Source organism: Astyanax mexicanus, chromosome 1, assembly GCF_023375975.1.
Source record: "Astyanax mexicanus isolate ESR-SI-001 chromosome 1, AstMex3_surface, whole genome shotgun sequence".
Lineage (NCBI taxonomy): Eukaryota > Metazoa > Chordata > Actinopteri > Characiformes > Acestrorhamphidae > Astyanax > Astyanax mexicanus.
This window is the reverse complement of record NC_064408.1, coordinates 132,191,097-132,210,871: the sequence shown is the minus strand read 5'-3', so window position 1 is coordinate 132,210,871 and position 19,775 is coordinate 132,191,097. Positions and strand designations below refer to the sequence as shown.

General features: G+C 38.2%; 1 protein-coding gene across 3 annotated transcripts in view; it reads right to left on the bottom strand.

Annotated features, from left to right (window-relative positions):
* LOC111190424 (NACHT, LRR and PYD domains-containing protein 12-like) overlaps window positions 1–19,775 on the bottom strand; it is a 238,610-nt gene that overhangs the window by 91,606 nt on the left and 127,229 nt on the right. The window contains exon 1 of one of the 3 annotated variants that reach the window (XM_049468960.1): window positions 1,579–1,977. The exons of the other annotated variants lie outside the window; for them this stretch is intronic. The gene's annotated coding sequence lies outside the window, so the exon portion shown is untranslated. Of the gene's footprint in view, window positions 1–1,578; window positions 1,978–19,775 lie in introns of those variants that run through there. 3 annotated transcript variants of the gene reach the window in all.

Genomic DNA, 19,775 nt, shown 5'->3' with positions numbered 1-19,775 from the left:
AGGAGGGAGGGGCTGGGATGATGAAGGGAGGGACTGGGATGACAGTGGGAGGGGTGGGATGACAGCGGAAGGGGTTGGGACGATGGAGGGAGGGATTGGGATGACAGTGGGAGGGGTTGGGATGACGGCGGGAGGGGTGGGATGACGGCGGAAGGGGTTGGGACGATGGAGGGAGGGATTGGGATGACAGTGGGAGGGGTTGGGATGACGGCGGGAGGGGTTGGGACGATGGAGGGAGGGATTGGGATGACAGTGGGAGGGGTTGGGATGATGGAGGGAGGGGTTGGGATGACGGCGGGAGGGGTTGGGATGACGCAGGGAGGGGTCAGGAAGACCGAAGGAGGAGATGGGGTGAAGGAGGGAGGGATTGGGATGACAGTGGAAGGGGTGGGATGACGGCGGAAGGGGTTGGGACGATGGAGGGAGGGATTGGGATGACAGTGGGAGGGGTTGGGATGATGGAGGGAGGGGTTGGGATGACGGCGGGAGGGGTTGGGATGACGCAGGGAGGGGTCAGGAAGACGGAAGGAGGAGATGGGATGACGGAGGTAGGGGCTGGGATGATGGAGGGAGGGATTGAGATGACAGTGGGAGGGGTTGGGATGACGGCGGAAGGGGTTGGGATGACGCAGGGAGGGGTCAGGAAGACCGAAGGAGGAGATGGGATGACGGAGGGAGGGGCTGGGATGATGGAGGGAGGGATTGAGATGACAGTGGGAGGGGTTGGGATGATGGCCGGAGGGGTTTGGATGACAGAGGAGCGAGAACAGGAAGGAGAGAAGGAGAGGGAAGAGGGAGAGAAAGCGAGGGCTGAACCCACAGGAGCAGGAAGGAGAGAGGAAGAGAGAGAGAGAGAGAGAGAGAGGAGTGGAAGCCAAGGGCGGCCGTGAAGGTGAATTCAAAAACGTCACGGACACGCCCACGCAGGGCGAGCCGAGATATCCGGCACGGCGACATGCGCTGAAAAAAAGCGCCAGTGGACGCGCACCGCGAGAGAGCAGCGCCGCGGGGGGGGTGGAGCCTCCGCAGGTTCCGGCCGGGTGAGGGTGGGTGGGTGAGAAAGAGAGAGAGAGAGAGAGAGCCGAAGGCATGAAGGGAGAGAGAGGAGGAGTGGCCACGCTCGAGCACCACCCAGCGAGGCTGTGAAGACAATTATAAATCATATGCTTTGCTATTTATTGTGCATATTAACAATTAACATAACTAAGAAGCCCGGGAAAATCCAATTTAGCCTTTTACATTAACCAATGACAATAAAAGGTAATGTGTTCACCCAAAAAAAGTACTTTTCATCAAAACAATAATCAGTAATGACCTCCATCAAAAAATGAAGAAAAAAACTTAAACAAACAACACAATAAATACAAAGAAATCACTCAATACAGTACTTTTCATGATATTTTAATAAAATAATTCTCCAGTTTAGGATAATATTTACTGTACATATTGAAACTGTAGCAGAGGAGTGTTAAAAGTAAAGATCAGAAAGTTCATATTAAAAGACATTGTTCATGTATCCTGTAGAATCCAGAGAGAAAGAGTAAAAATAAAGAGTGTAATTAAATGAAATGATCTTACCTGCTGTGAGCAGAGCTGTATCAGTCCATGAGCTTTTAGTCCTCAGCTTCTAAACTCCTGTACTTTTAGATCTGGAACAGAGGATAGAATTTAGCTTTTAGATCATTCTGATCATAAACTTTCCATATAAAACTTCTTCTGATCTGTAGAGGAAGCTTTTAAAGCCAGACTTCAGTGCAGCTCCGTTATAAAACTGATGAGTAAAGAGAGCAAGCAGAACTGCGTAACAGGAAACAGTTTCACAACTCAAACTCAGACACAGCTACATACAGGAAGCCCACAGATGCAGTATGAATTCAGTTCTGTATCTGTTAGAGACTCTGAAGGTATTAGATCAGAGTAGAAATAGAAGAGAACAGTAGAGTTACAGAAGCAGATCTACAGAAATCCAGTGAAGTGGGGGAAACCTGTGAAGTTTAGAATACGCTAATTTACAAGGAGATTTACTATAATAGATTTGTAGTGTTTTGTGAAAATTTTAACTTTTGAAGAAATCCACTAGAAGTTGTGCTGACTAGAAATATTTAGTTCAGAGAATTATTTTTATGTTTAAAAAAAAATCTCTTTACATTTTTCGTTTATGTCTGATTAAATTCTATGAAATGTTTATTGTATAAATTCTGCTGACTTTCCTGTAGCTCCTTCGACACTGAGGCCAGGCAGTTCACTATTATATAACACACTCACACACACACACACACACACACACACATATATATAAATCCCAAGAGAAGCAGCAGCCTGTGGAGAATGACTACACACTGACGGTGGGAGGGGACGCCCAAAGTACCAAAGCAAATATCGTCACGACCACCATCAGGTAAAAACCCCTGCAGAATTGTTTAGTATGTTTAGTATTATTATAATAATTAGTGTATTGCTGTGGTTTGTTTGCTTCGGTTGTTGAGTGGTTTATCAAATGAATGATAATTTTAATAAGAAGAGTTCAGAATCAATAAATGGTGGTTTTTAATTACAGCTTTCATCTGTCTCAGCATGCTCTCCACCAGTCTTACACACTGCTTTTGGATAACGTTATGCTGCTTTACTCCTGTTGCAAAAATTCAAGCACTTTAGTTTGGTGGTTTGATGGCTTGTGATCATCCGTCTTCCTCTTGATTATATTCCAGAGGTTTTTAATGGGGTTCAGGGCTGGAGATTGTGCTGTAATGACAGGATCTTGATCTGGTGGTCCTTCTTCCACACCTTAATTGATCTGTGTGGAATTGAACATTGTCCTGCTGGAAAAACAGAGTTGGGAAACATTACTAGAACGGAATAAATTAAGTTTTATTCCAGGATAATCTTGTATGCAACTTGATTCACATGTCATTCACAAAGACTAAACTGCCCAATTCCAGCCTTGCATCTCCAGATCATCACGATCCTCCACCATGTTTCACAGTGGGTGCAGGTACACCTCTGCAGATCTCCATCTAAACATTTGATGGCCAGGTCTTTGAGCAAAGCCTTGAGGCTCATCAGAGAAGATGATCTTACTCCAGTCCTCTATAGTCCAAGTCTTATGATGTTTTACAAACTTCATCCTGGCTTTTCTTTGCTTCTCATTGAAAAAGGTCACTTGATGTAGTCCTGCAGTTGCTAACTGACATTTAGGTAAATTGATGGTCAATCTCCAGACCTGAACTCCATTAAAAAACTCTGAATGTAATCATGTAAGATGTAAGATGGTAACAAGCCATCAAACAAAGCTGAACTGCTTGAGTTTTTGGGCCAGGAGTTGAATAAGGTTATTCAAAAGCAGTGTGAAAGACTTCATGCAAGCTGTGATAAAAAAATGGATAATTTCACCAAATATAGATTTCTGAACTCTAGAAACATTAGCATTGTTGTTTCTATATGAATATGAACTTTGCATTATTTAAGGTTTAAAAACACTGTACCGTTTTCATTATTTTGAGCATCTGCAAATAAATGCTCTGAATGGCAATATTTGTATTTGTAACCTGGGAGAAATGTTGTAAACAGGAAGTTATGAAAGATGGAAACCAGTGCAGAAATAAAACCCACAGCTCAGCAAAGGGCAGGGCTACTGTGGCCTATTTCACTTCCGCTTATGAAGGATTATAGTTTCCTTCAGTCACATGATCACTTCTGAGAAACCACACTCAACCAGATCTACAGCTCCAAACTTAAATTAGCACTTCTTTTATAAAATTAAGAGCAGATTTATTGTATTATTTTAAATATACATTAACCTTAAATAGATTTATACACAATCATGTGTGACAGGATGAATTATTATTAGTATTATTTCTTATTAAAGCACTATTTTATTAGTAGTATTAATTGTTAGATTTTTAGACAATTAATCTGTTGTTTAGAGGGTTGGTGATTTGTTTAGTTAATTAATGTAATGGTTTAATAAAAGTAGTTTTTTTTTCTGGACACCGCAGCTTCCTCTGAAAGTCGGTCTGAGATCAGCTTATTCCAGTTCTTCAGTTTTATTACTCAGTGGGAATTGTTGGTGTCTGATCATTTGAGAAGCTTCTTGGTGGCGCTTCCATCCGTGTTGATTAAATGGGTGCAGTAAAGCTGATATGGTTTCTATCTGCATTTATTGGTGAAATAAAGCTGCTGTTTTCTCTCTTTTTCTAATTTGAGTGAATTCTTGTGACAAGCTCAGCTGTCAGACAGAACTTGTGCAATTTAGGAAAGGATGAAACAGAAACTTCAAGTGAATCCAGAGCAAAATGTTATTGCTGAGTTGAATTGTAGTATAAGTTTGTGTTGGGTTTTTATTTATTTTTTGAGACTTTTTTGTCGTTGTGATTTTTTACTTTACTAGATGAGCTACAGGTGCTGTTAAGTGCCAATAAGCAGCTTGTTGTTTTTAATATTAAATTTATTTCTACTTGGTATTGCTTGAATTTTACTAAATAAACTTGTTTGTTGTCTTTGCTGTTCTTTTGGGTACCAGCAAACCTGTCTCTATTTAACATATTTGGGTGCAATTCCTAAAGTAGCGTAGTTGGCTACATTGTTTAATACTCTGTAACTGAGTTATCTCTCTGTACTGTTACATTAGCTATAGCTCCACATTATCTCTCTGTACTGTTACATTAGCTATAGCTCTACATTATCTCTCTGTACTGTTACATTAGCTATAGCTCCACATTATCTCTCTGTACTTTTACATTAGCTATAGCTCTACATTATCTCTCTGTACTGTTACATTAGCTATAGCTCCACATTTTCTCTCTGTACTGTTACATTAGCTATAGCTCTACATTATCTCTCTGTCCTGTTACATTAGCTATAGCTCTACATTATCTCTCTGTAATGTTACATTAGCTATAGCTCCACATTTTCTCTCTGTACTGTTACATTAGCTATAGCTCTACATTATCTCTCTGTCCTGTTACATTAGCTATAGCTCTACATTATCTCTCTGTAATGTTACATTAGCCATAGCTCCACATTATCTCTCTGTACTGTTACATTAGCTATAGCTCCACATTATCTCTCTGTACTGTTACATTAGTTATAGCTCTACATTATCTCTCTGTCCTGTTACATTAGCTATAGCTCCACATTATCTCTCTGTACTGTTACATTAGCTATAGCTCCAGATTTTCTCTCTGTACTGTTACATTAGCTATAGCTCCACATTATCTCTCTGTACTGTTACATTAGTTATAGCTGCACATTATATATCTGTACTGTTACATTAGCTATAGCTCCACATTATCTCTCTGTACTGTTACATTAGCTATAGCTCTACATTATCTCTCTGTACTGTTACATTAGCTATAGCTCTACATTATCTCTCTGTACTGTTACATTAGCTATAGCTCTACATTATCTCTCTGTACTGTTACATTAGCTATATATCTACATTATCTCTCTGTACTGTTACATTAGCTATAGCTCTACATTATCTCTCTGTACTGTTACATTAGCTATAGCTCTACATTATCTCTCTGTACTGTTACATTAGCTATAGCTCCACATTATCTCTCTGTACTGTTACATTAGCTATAGCTCTACATTATCTCTCTGTACTGTTACATTAGCTATAGCTCTACATTATCTCTCTGTACTGTTACATTAGCTATAGCTCTACATTATCTCTCTGTACTGTTACATTAGCTATAGCTCTACATTATTTCTCTGTACTGTTACATTAGCTATAGCTCTACATTATCTCTCTGTACTGTTACATTAGCTATAGCTCTACATTATCTCTCTGTACTGTTACATTAGCTATAGCTCCACATTATCTCTCTGTACTGTTACATTAGCTATAGCTCTACATTATCTCTCTGTACTGTTACATTAGTTATAGCTGCACATTATCTCTCTGTACTGTACTCTGTTCTTCCTAAAGTTTCTTTCTCTTAATTTAAGGGAGTTTTTCCACAATAATCAGCATCTATGTGATGCTGCTCATAAGAGGTGTGGTTTTGTAAAAACTTTGGTTGTAAAAATCGCTATAGAAATAAAATTGAACAAAAGAAGAAGTACATTTGCAGAAATGCTTTATGGAGAATCTTAAGCACCTCCTTCTCTCAGAGCCAATAGAAATAGAGAACATCACATCATCGTGGGGAAAACCACACCCCTTCGTGGGGGAAAACATTCTGATCAGTTTTAATAGAAGCGAACAATTTCTGCTACAAAATCAGTGTGGAATAATGAGCTAGAGAGTGAAGAGCCAGAATCACTTATTTACACTGGTACCATTATTACCTCACCCAGATACCAGACAGAATAACCCAGTTACCTAATGTTTAGTAACACTAGACAGATGGTCATAATGTTTAAGCTTAATTTTATAAGCACATTTATATAAGATGTAGTTCATCCCAAGGACACTAGATGGAGACAGTGCACCTTTTTCTATTTTACCTAGAAGAGTTTAAAAATCTCTAATCTTTATTTCAGCTTTATTATCACACTGTGTAAAGTTAAATTAAATATTTACATTATTTTTACTGATTGATACAAAAGGTAAAATTTACACTATTCTCATTTTGCATTAAACATCTCTTATAAGTAGATTTTATCTCTGAAATATAATTTATTATACTACCGGAACTGAATACAAAGAGGTGTGTTAATAGTGCAGAAGTTTTATAATGGTAAAGATATAATATATGCAGTATATAAATATACAGTTGAGGGATCGATCTTACTACAGGAAACTCTTGTTCTAATCGAAGCTCAGTCTGAACTCAGTTTTATCAGTTAAAGCACAGCTGATAGATGATATAGAAAAAGAAAATCATAGTTAAATAATTAAAATGTGAATTAAATGTGTTTCAGTTGATCTGATCGTGGTTTAATTTGATAGTAGGTCCGGTTTATTGGGAGTAGGGCTGCCACAAACGATTATTTTTATAGTCGACTAATCATCGATTATTTTTTATGATTAGTCGACTAATCGGATCATACGTTAATTGAATATAAAACACAGTTTATCACAATAGAATGCAGCTGCTATTATACAACCAACATTAGATTTCAGCTATATGCTAACTAAAAATAAAAACAATTAAAATCATAGTTCATTAAACCTTTAATGAAATATGCAGCTTGTTGTAACAGACAATTATTTTACTGTTTAGCATAAAGTGTAAACAACTGTGTAAAATAAGGATAAGGCACTGGCATTCATGAAACATCTCAACCGTGAGGTTGTTTGAACTATTATGAAAAAAAAGTATATTAATAAAAAATGCCTCTCTGTCCAGATATTGTGTACATTACCGTACACAGGGCAGCGGTCTGCACAGATCTGATTGGCAGAGGAGAGCGTTTGGTGATTTTACACCACACATGACTGATCTGTGAGTTTACTGCACCGAAAAGCACTGAAAACAGAAGCCACTGTCAGAATGAAATCCTTCTCTGTAGTTTATCGGTTTGGGACGGCATTTGTGACAACGTCTGGGTCCGGATCCGGATCGCAGTCCGCCTATTAGTGACCTCTGTTTTAAAGCTATCAAGATGAGTAAGTTAAGTACTAAGTTAACGCTCTGTTTACGCTAGTTTTAGCAGCTAAATAGCAATTTAGCTTCTTCGTCATTTAATCAGCCACAACATGCCTCCTTTTCAGGTGCTCGTGCATCGCGGTTGTGCTGCCGAGGAAGGCAAGTTCTTCATTGCAGATATTGCATTGCACGCGTTTCACTTTTATTTTCTTGGTGATCCCACACTTTTGAGTTCTGTAGCGGGGTAGCCATGAAACCAGAGCCTGTCTGTATAATGTCCTGAGATGTCGTCCACTACCTACCCCGGTTTCCACTACTGCGCATGTGCGTCCAGGACAGAAAGGCAGTCGCAGCAGTTTGGAGAGAAAAACAAAGAAAAAAAAAAAAACGACTAATCGACTATTGAATTAGTCGTCGACTATTTTAATAGTCGACATAATCGTGACTAGTCGACTAATCGTGGCAGCCCTAATTGGGAGTTTAGTTGTGGGTCAGGTGAACTGGTGCTTGTGTTACCAGAGTAAACAGGGTTAATTTAACACACAGCTGCTGCACTATGTTCACTATATGAAGTATCAGGCTGCTGGATTACAGTGAATAAAATACTTTTATTACACTTTATTAATCTCCTCAGATTTACTCTGATTTTCCTCTAAATATAATTTTTACATGAATGCTTTGATGTGTGATTTAAAAATTGTACTATGTGAATATGAGACAACATTAATTCAGACTGATAGATTGAGGAAAATGCTGATAGTGGTACTAATAATATGGAAGAGTGCAGCTGTACTGGAGCATATAGCGAGTTATTACGTATTTTATTCAGAGAGATAATAACAGTTTTCATAAGATAAAGTCTAATAAAATATAGATCTGAACATTGTGATCACTAATATTCTCTTTATAAGCTCTGAAGGTGTTTTTGCGATTAATAGTAGAAAGACTTTCAACCAAGACTGGCTGATTAACTACATCTGTGGTTTTATTTATTTACTTTTGATAAATTATTTATTTACATTATCGTTTTAAGATTTATATATGTAACAAACACCACACTGATAGTGTAAATGTGAAAAAATTATATAACTTACTGTGGATGATGCGTTCATTCTTGATGTTAAATGCTGCAATCTGAGGGAGAAAACACATTTAACTAATCAATAACTCATAAAGACTCATAAATCAGTTTTATCTATTATACAGCACTAAAGCATAGTTATCTTCATCAACTTGAACAATATCATGGTATTAAATATAAGTATTTTTATGTCAATACCTGCATGTAATAGTTTAAATGAGATGATAATTATATCATTATTTATTATTAAAAAGATCTGCCTATTATTTATGACTGAGACACAAAAGAATAATTTGATTAAAAGAAAAAGTCAGTGTTTAATGTTTGAGGTAAATTAAAGGATATTACAGTTTGGTTCTCTTTAAATGTATCAGATTCTTACTCTCGCCCAAGAACTGACTGTTCACTCGCTGCCTAATATAACTATCCACCGCTCAACAGGAGTAAAGGTAATTTATTATTTAAAGTTATTCACATCACCTAACAGTGGTTTTAATGTTATGGCCGACTCTAATACAAATGTGTGTTATTTGTTGCACATTAAACCAACACTTTCCTCAGCTGTATATTGCATTTTTCTAACATAAAACACAAATATTGAAATAACTACTTAATTCAGAGCATTCGCCATTTCAGTAACAGACATTACTGTAAATTACTGTATCAGTAAAATAAAACATACATATTCTGCAGATAAATAAATGATGGGAAGGAGCCTGTCCATGAAGAGAACCATCAATAACAGTGTTTACTGTTCACAGAAAACCAGCAGTAGAATAACAGTATTTTATTATTTAATTAGTTTAAACACTATTACATCAGAATTTACCATAAAATATAATCAGCAGGAAGGTTTAAGGAGTTTCCAGCGTAAACTCTCTGGAATCTCCGGCTGATGGAGGAGAAATATTAGTTTAAAAATCTGTTAAACTGGCTCTTAAACTGAGGTAAAATTGGAGGATAACTTACTGTACTGTACTTTACTGGGGTAAAATAATTAAAATAACAGATAGCAGTGAGAAGAACAGTGAGAATAGTGGTAATTAGTTTAATCTAAACACTTAAAACTCTTCTTATTCAGGTACAGCAGCTAATAAATGCTCTTTCTCCTCAGAAACTTCAGCAGCGTTTAGCTACAGCCAGTAATTTACCCGCTTCTGAACTTAAACTGCGCCTAAAATCAGCATTTAATTAGTCTAGATTAGTCTAAACTTCTTTAATCTCATCAACTTACCCATAAATTATTAGTGTTTCCTCCGTTTATTAAACAGTTTAAGAGAAACGGGGCTAATTCACTGCTAACTCTGTTAGCTGCTAACAGGCTAATGTGACAGGAATCTGACAGGAGAGCGTCTCGCGCCGAATCACAGCGCGCATAAAGAGCGCGTGAGGGCAGCGCTAATATAAACTACTGCTTTAAAACCACTGAAACTCACCTAAAATTACCTAAAATCACCTGAAATAACCCAAAAACTCACATAAAATCACCTGAACTCACCTGTCTCGCTGCTTCTAGAAACACCCAGGAGGAGTACTGATCTACAAACGCTGAAATAACCGAGTTATTAATGATCAAACTCGCTGATTCTTCCGCCGGGAAATGTAGTGCGCTGATTTAAGTGCAATATTAAATCCAAAACCTGTAATCTGTGTGTTAGTGCCAGAATTATACCCTTTAATTATTTAGCTAAAGTAAATTGGTTTACAAAACATGTTTTTATTAAATAGAAAAATAAATTATTATATTATTGTGGATGTCGATTAATGTTATATAAAAGAACCCAACACGAAAATTATCATATATAGCCATTAATAATGGACTTGTAATGCACTAAGACACGATTACAGGTTTTGGAATTTGTATTGCAACGAAAACATAAAAATATTAAGGATTTCAGAAGAAATGATAATATTATATACTATTTAATTTCATCTATTTGAGATGTATTTTTATTTTAAAAAAGACACGTAAAATAATGTTTAATTTATCCATATAAGCAAACTATGTCTATTAGGATTTTTTTTTTTGTATATTTTAAAAGATAAATAAATTAATCAATTAAGTTTAAAAAATTACTACTGATACTACTCACTACTACGAATATTAGCTTTAACAACAAACATATTACTACTAATGCACTATTATTAAACATGTTTAATAATTCTTTATTAATTGAATGAATGTAATCGTTTCTGATTCTGAGAGCTGATATGCCACAGATGACTAATTGGTCCTGCGGTCTAAAACGCTGCCACTATTAGCAGGAGGTTGCAGGTTTGAACCCCAGCTCATGCAGCTTTGCCATCAAGCTGTCGGCGCTCAGAGGGAGCACAATTGGCCCTGCGCCTTCTGGGTGGGTACAGTAGATGGCGCTCTCTCCAGCATCACTCCTAGGGTGATGTCTGCACCACAGGGCGTCTGTGAGCTGATGTATCGGAATTGAGTCGGTGCACTTTCCTCCGAGCGCGCTGGCTGCTCAGTGGCTTCAGCATGTTATAGTCTTCACTCTCCTGGTGTGTTGGGGCATCACTAGTGATAGGGGGAGTAATTGGCCATGTAATTTGGGGAGAAAATGCAAACATATAAATAAAATAAAATAATTTAAAAAAAAATCATACACAGAAAATTCATTGTGACTACCTGATCACTCATACCAAATTCTCAAACACTAGAGGTCCTAAGCCTACGTTAGCCACAGACCTCCTCACAAATCTTCTTGCTGTAGTCGAACTTCTGATTAAACTTTTGGGACTTCAGTTTCACACTTTTCCTGCAAAACTGCCCCAAACTCCAGCCGAAATCCTCTGAGTTCATTCCTTTCCTTCTCATTCCAGACCAAGGAAATGGGAAATACTAGCAAAATTACAGAAGATACAGCCAATCAGCTTCTGTTCCAATACTTTTTTTATATTATAATAATCTGATCTTCTGTATGATTAGAGCAAGTTAACAAGTTGAGTAATACGGTTAATGTTTGAAAGTGAAATATATTTATATTTATATATGATTTAATGTATATTATTTTTGTAGGTATGTGACTATAAATATTTTACATTTAAATTTTTGTTCTAGGAATCAGGTCATAAAACATTTGAATAGATATATTATAGTTTGAACAGAGCTGTAGATGTAAAAACACAGTTTTTAAAGGATCTAGTTTTATATCCAACACTAATCCAGCACACCTACTGTAGCTCCATTCAATACATGAGATTAAAAACACACATTCACACACTGTCCTGTAGAGATGATCTCAGGATGTACTGAGAGACTTTATGAGTTAAAGTAAGAAACTGATAAAGTGCTGTAAGGAACTTTACACAGACTTTTGGGTTTAATATATTCACTCTTTTTATTGTTTTATTTTTGCTACATCTTTTTCCTTTCTGACCTGTTCCTGCTGTAACACTAGCTATATGTTTCCCACTGTGGGATTAAACAGATGATCTGATATTACAGTTTTTTACAACTGTTTACACACATTTTCCAAGCTCTGTGTCTATTTTTCAAAACTCTACACACAAAACCCACAATTGCTCACACAAAATGCCTCAAATCTCCAGCAAAATGACACACAACATTCAAAATGTCATCAATACATCTCAAATGCAAGCACTGACCTCACACTGCCAACACCTTTATCATAATATGACATTTTGGATTCATGGTGTGCACACTGTTGATCAAAACCTAAAGCTCTTCTTTCATTCAGGGATTCTATGTTTATTTCCATACAGAAGTGCAGAGAGAAGGAGAAACACTCACAACACACATAAACAGTTTTTAAACCCTAAATATTTATTTTTTCCAAATCAATGTTCGGATTATGGTTGCCACCGTGAATCGACTCCCTGCAGTCCAGCCTCTCTCATGGTCAACCCATGATTGATCACATGATCAACCAATGTAGCCCTAATCTCATCTGAGACAGCTCTCCTTGCTTCCCTTCTTTGCCTTTGTCCTCTTCCCTGTCCAACTCGTCCTCTTCCTCTCCTTCCAACTCCTCCTCCTCGAACCCGAACTCCTCGTGGACGTCCTCTGCCTCTACCAACTCTCCCGGCTCTCTCTTCGTTGTCATTCATGGTTCAAAACAGACATCTTGACATTTGACCTATTTATAGACCTATGCTTAGCCAATGATTCGTTGGTGTTCAATACAGTAATGAGTGTTTACACATGTGAGGGGTGGGAGTGAAGCACTGGTGATTTAGTGTGGCATTTTGATAGGTTGTGTTTGAAAGATGAAATCAAGTAACTTCCTGTTTGATCTTTGTGTGTTAGGTAGAAACTTGTGTGTAGAGTTTTGCAAAATGTGTGTTTGGAAATTGAAAACTGAGTCAGACACTGAGAATTAGTGTGTGGTTTTGCAGATTTGGTGTGGGGTTATGGTGTTTGAAGGGCATGTTTAGAGAATTGTGTGACAAGTAAAGATTTAGTGTGTAAACAGTTGAAGCTGTAATGAGTGAGTTAATCTGTATCAGTAACTTTAGCTTTACAGATCAGCAGTGGAGTCTTTTAGTGCACTGCCGAGTTAAACACACTATCAGCTCATGAAATAACATCAGTATTAAAACGCTGATCTCTGCATGGAGATCTGTGAGACTCTGCAGAAGCTGAAAGATTAGTGGTGTTTTTACCGGAGATGGAGTCGCTCCACACGGTTTACACGTTATCTTATTTTTCGACGTCAGAGGAGAAATATATCACCTCTCTCTCTCTCTCTCTCTCTCTCTCTCTCTCTCTCTCTCCTCTCTCTCTCCCTGCTGAACACTGTGGAGTTAACTTCCAGTCGAGCTCCATAAGTAACGACAGGTTAATTCCCGGGTTTTGCATTTAACCGCACTGCGCTGCTGCAGGAGAGACGGGTACTGATTGGATGACTACCCCGCTTGTCCCGCCTCTCGACCTTCGCTAAAGTAAGCAGTGATTGGATCTCCTCCTTACTTGTCACTACCTTTTTACAGAACTAAATCCGTTCTGATTGGATTTCGTCCCTGACAAACATTTTCGTCTCTTTTTTATTCGTTTATGAAAATGTCAGTTAATTTTTTTTTTATACTGTTTTTATTTAGTTATCGTCTCGTTTTTGTCTTGAAAAAAAGCTTAGTTGACGAAGACTATGACGAAAATTATTCCTCAACGAAATGAACACTGATTCTAAAGCAGTGATTGGTTGATCTCCTCTGATTTACTCTCTTAGATTTCTGAGATCATCACCCCACAATTTGCTGGCTGGATCTCAGACTCTTCTTAATTCTAAAGGGGAACTCTGGTGTGAAATTAAATAATACAGCGCTTTTAGCCAAAGCTCCCAACAGGCCACAATGCTAGGAGCATAAAGTTACCTGTGGAAAGAAATCACTATTTTTACACCATTAATAAGCCTAAAGCTGTTTCACACTTCATGAGTAGAATTCAGAGAGCCCTGATGTTTAAAAAAATAGGCACAGAGAAATTTTAAAGTGATCAGAAAGTTTACGAACTGTGATTTTTAGTGTTGATAATGCTGAGTTCCCTTTCACTCACAGGGTCTCGCATCACTAATCTACTCATCAATGATGTTCATAAACATCAGGACCTCAGAGCATCTAAGAGCTGTGTGGAAGGAAGAACCTGGATTAGAACTTTCAGAAGAAGAGTGGAATCATGCACTGTGAAAAGGTCCATCACTGTTTACATTTCAGTAGAAACAGAACAGCTTACTTTTATCTAAGTGTTGATAATCTTGTAATAGGTGTTATAAAGCTCTATGAAATTAGAACATGTATGTTTGGAAAGTCCTGTGTTTATCCCTGTATTCAGTCATTTTATTTACTTTTTGTTATTTCTTCTTCTTTATGTAATTGTGTAAAATTCATGCATTGTATTGTTGCATGTATCTGTAAATTCAGACCTGAAAATGTATAAATCAAGTAAAAAAAAAGACTCAGTACTCAAATACTGCAACTCAAATACTTTACTAAATACGTAGGGGTACAGTGGGTTCTCTAAACGAGCAGATTCAACACCAGTAAACAGCAGCCAGAGAAAATCAACATACCATAAACGATATATATATATATAGTACATATTACAATATATATATATATATATATATATATATATATATATATATATATATATATATATACTAGGGGTGTCACGATGGAAATGATGTCATGGTCTCGAGCCTCGAAGTGAAAAAGAGGATGGACGATCCCTCCCTCTAAGCTACGCTAATGGTGCAGCACACTGTAGCCGACGCCGCGGACACTGTGACTGCTCAAAGAGCAGCTCTTTCTCCAGAGAATGTGAACATTCTCATCTTCTTAAAGAAAAACTTTAAAAATACATAAAAATAACAGTTGTTTTGTCTAGCCTCAAATATGTTAATAGTTTTGGTACCTTAAGGAGCATCTTTCTCTCAGATAAAGTTAATAATATATCTTTATTAAAGAAAAAGTCTTAAAGTCTTATTTTTCATGTTTAACTGTTATAGTAGGATAGAGTTCAGTTTGTTAAGGCTCTAATTGTTCTATTATTTTGTACATGACTGTTCCTGTATTTTTGTATTATTTATTTTGTTATGTTGCACATTGCTGTTTTAATAGTGCACACTGCTGCTACCAAAAAAAGCCACTAGATGGTATTACATATATATCTTAATTAAATTATTAAAATTTGACCATTAGTGCCTAATGTGGTGTATTACAGATCACTTGTATCACTTTGCATCACTTATATCAAGCCCACCTTTTGAAGTAAGATATTGTAAATTTGATGAATCAAACCAATGACTGACCATAGACTAATCTAAAACTGGCATAGGCCTCTCTGCTGTAAAAAAAAAAAAGAACAAACAAAATCGAGAATCGAATCAAATCGTGACCCTAAAATCAGAAATAAAATGGAATCGAGGATTTAGAGAATCGTGATATATATATATATATATATAAATATATATATTACAATAATCACTAACAGTGTGCTGAATGATAAAGGAATAGGGACTTTTTTGTGATTATATATATTTATTATTGAAAGAATGTAAAATACAGTTTATCATATACAGATAAAGAATAGATGAAACAAAGGGGTTAAAAAATTAAGAAGAGCAAAAGAAAAACACAGAAAAACAAAAAGTGACGTTTAAAATTTAACCCACAGCAATGGTGACATCACACACACACACACACACACACACACTACACACACTATACACACACACACACACACACACACACAGGGTTATTCTATTTTACACAGAGTCACTGAGGAGCCCAAACCATAAACCCCAATCCCTGCATAGAGGGGCTGAGTAAAGGTGGTGTAGAATGTGTGTAAGTGTGTGAGAGTGTGTGAGTGTGTATCAGAGGAGACTCTGTAGAAGGACAGAGTGCCGGAGGGACAGTCCACATACACTCCTACTCTCCTACAGTCGGAGGGACGAGTGGAGAGAACAGTTCTGTTATTATTGTGAAGAACAGAGTATCTGTTATCAGTGCAGTTCAGTCTCCAGGAGTTTATATTCTCTCCAAACTCACAGTCTGATCTTCCTCCTTTCCTGCTGATGGTTTTATAACTCAGAGATACAGCAGCTACTCCTCTCCACTCAGCCTCCCAGTAACAGCGTCCAGTTACACCAGTATCACCAGTAACACCAGTTACACCAGTATCACCAGTTACACCAGTTACACCAGTATCACCAGTATCACCAGTTACACCAGTTACACCAGTATCACCAGTTACACCAGTTACACCAGTATCACCAGTATCACCAGTTACACCAGTTACACCAGTATCACCAGTATCACCAGTTACACCAGTTACACCAGTATCACCAGTATCACCAGTATCACCAGTTACACCAGTATCACCAGTTACACCAGTTACACCAGTATCACCAGTATCACCAGTTACACCAGTATCACCAGTATCACCAGTTACACCAGTATCACCAGTTACACCAGTATCACCAGTTACACCAGTTACTCGCTCTCTACTCAGAACCTGCCAGCACTTATCAAATCTGTCTGGATGATCAGGATACGACTGCAGCTCCTCTCTAATCTCCACCCTCCTGTTCTCCTCACTCAGAGAGAGAAGAGGGTTTACTGTGTTTAGATCCAGTGTGAAATCACAGCCGTCTGAAAACAAGAACACACACATTACACACACATTACACACACATTACACACACATTACACACACACTACACACACACTACACACACACTACACACACTACACACACATTACACACACATTACACACACTACACACACACACACTACACACACATTACACACTACACACACATTACACATTACACACACACTACACACACACTACACACACTACACACACATTACACACACATTACACACACATTACACACACTACACACACTACACACACATTACACACACTACACACACATTACACACACACTACACACATTACACACATTACACACACACTACACACACAATACACACACTACACACACTACACACACATTACACACTACACACACATTACAAACACACTACACACACATTACACACACTACACACACATTACACACACATTACACACACATTACACACACTACACACACATTACACACACACTACACACACATTACACACACTACACACACTACACACATTACACACACACACTACACACAATACACACACTACACACACTACACACACATTACAAACACACTACACACACACTACACACATTACACACACACACAATACACACACACTACACACATTACACACACATTACACACACTACACACACATTACACACACACATTACACACACACAACACACAAACAGACACACTACACACATTACACACACACTACACACACATTACACACACTACAGACATCACACATTACACACAGACGACACATTAAACACACACATTACACACACACAGTGTGTGTAATGTGAGTGTGTAGTGTGTGTATGTGTGTATGGTGTGTATGTGAGTGTGTGTAGTGTGTGTATGTGAGTGTGTAGTGTGTGTATGTGAGTGTGTAGTTTGTGTATGTGAGTGTGTAGTGTGTGTGTAGTGTGTGTATGTGAGTGTGTAGTTTGTGTGTAGTGTGTGTATGTGAGTGTGTAGTGTGTGTAGTGTGTGTGTGAGTGTATGTGAGTGTGTAGTGTGTGTGTAGTGTGTGTACGTGAGTGTGTAGTGTGTGTGTATGTGAGTGTGTAGTGTGTGTAGTGTGTGTGTAGTGTGTGTATGTGAGTGTGTAGTGTGTTTAGTGTGTGTATGTGAGTGTGTAGTGTGTGTAGTGTGTGTATGTGAGTGTGTAGTGTGTGTATGTGAGTGTGTAGTGTGTGTAGTGTGCTTATGTGAGTGTGTAGTGTGTGTATGTGAGTGTGTATGTGAGTGTGTAGTGTGTGTATGTGAGTGTGTATGTGAGTGTGTAGTGTGTGTATGTGAGTGTGTAGTTTGTGTGTAGTGTGTGTATGTGAGTGTGTAGTGTGTGTAGTGTGTGTAGTGTGTGTATGTGAGTGTGTAGTGTGTGTGTAGTGTGTGTATGTGAGTGTGTAGTGTGTGTGTGTAGTGTGTGTGTAGTGTGTGTATGTGAGTGTGTAGTGTGTGTAGTGTGTGTATGTGAGTGTGTAGTGTGTGTATGTGAGTGTGTAGTGTGTGTAGTGTGTGTGTAGTGTGTGTATGTGAGTGTGTAGTGTGTGTGTAGTGTGTGTATGTGAGTGTGTAGTGTGTGTATGTGAGTGTGTAGTGTGTGTAGTGTGTGTGTAGTGTGCTTATGTGAGTGTGTAGTGTGTGTATGTGAGTGTGTAGTGTGTGTATGTGAGTGTATGTGAGTGTGTAGTGTGTGTATGTGAGTGTGTAGTGTGTGTATGTGAGTGTATGTGAGTGTGTAGTGTGTGTAGTGTGTGTATGTGAGTGTGTAGTGAGTGTGTAGAGTGTGTAGTGTGTGTATGTGAGTGTGTGTGTGTATAGTGTGTGTAGTGTGTGTATGTGAGTGTGTAGTGTGTGTGTGTAGTGTGTGTATGTGTGTGTGTAGTGTGTGTATGTGAGTGTGTACTGTGTGTATGTGAGTGTGTGTATGTGAGTGTGTAGTGTGTGTATGTGAGTGTGTAGTGAGTGTATGTGAGTGTGTGTATGTGAGTGTGTGTATGTGAGTGTGTAGTGTGTGTATGTGAGTGTGTACTGTGTAGTGTGTGTACTGTGTGTATGTGAGTGTGTAGTGTGTGTAGTGTGTGTATGTGAGTGTGTACTGTGTGTACTGTGTGTAGTGTGTGTAGTGTGTGTATGTGAGTGTGTACTGTGTGTAGTGTGTATATGTGAGTGTGTAGTGTGTGTATGTGAGTGTGTAGTGTGTGTAGTGTGTGTGTAGTGTGTGTAGTGTGTGTATGTGAGTGTGTATGTGAGTGTGTAGTGTGTGTATGTGAGTGTGTAGTGTGTGTATGTGAGTGTGTAGTGTGTGTAGTGTGTGTATGTGAGTGTGTAGTGTGTGTGTAGTGTGTGTATGTGAGTGTGTAGTGTGTGTATGTGAGTGTGTAGTGTGTGTGTAGTGTGTGTGTATGTGAGTGTGTAGTGTGTGTATGTGAGTGTGTAGTGTGTGTAGTGTGTGTATGTGAGTGTGTAGTGTGTGTGTAGTGTGTGTATGTGAGTGTGTAGTGTGTGTACTGTGTGTATGTGAGTGTGTAGTGTGTGTGTATGTGAGTGTGTAGTGTGTATGTGAGTGTGTAGTGTGTGTAGTGTGTGTATGTGAGTGTGTAGTGTGTGTGTAGTGTGTGTGTATGTGAGTGTGTAGTGTGTATGTGAGTGTGTAGTGTGTGTAGTGTGTGTATGTGAGTGTGTAGTGTGTGTGTAGTGTGTGTATGTGAGTGTGTAGTGTGTGTACTGTGTGTATGTGAGTGTGTAGTGTGTGTGTAGTGTGTGTGTATGTGAGTGTGTAGTGTGTGTATGTGAGTGTGTAGTGTGTGTAGTGTGTGTATGTGAGTGTGTAGTGTGTGTAGTGTGAGTGTGTAGTGTGTGTATGTGAGTGTGTAGTGTGTATGTGAGTGTGTAGTGTGTGTAGTGTGTGTATGTGAGTGTGTAGTGTGTGTGTAGTGTGTGTATGTGAGTGTGTAGTGTGTGTATGTGAGTGTGTAGTGTGTGTACTGTGTGTATGTGA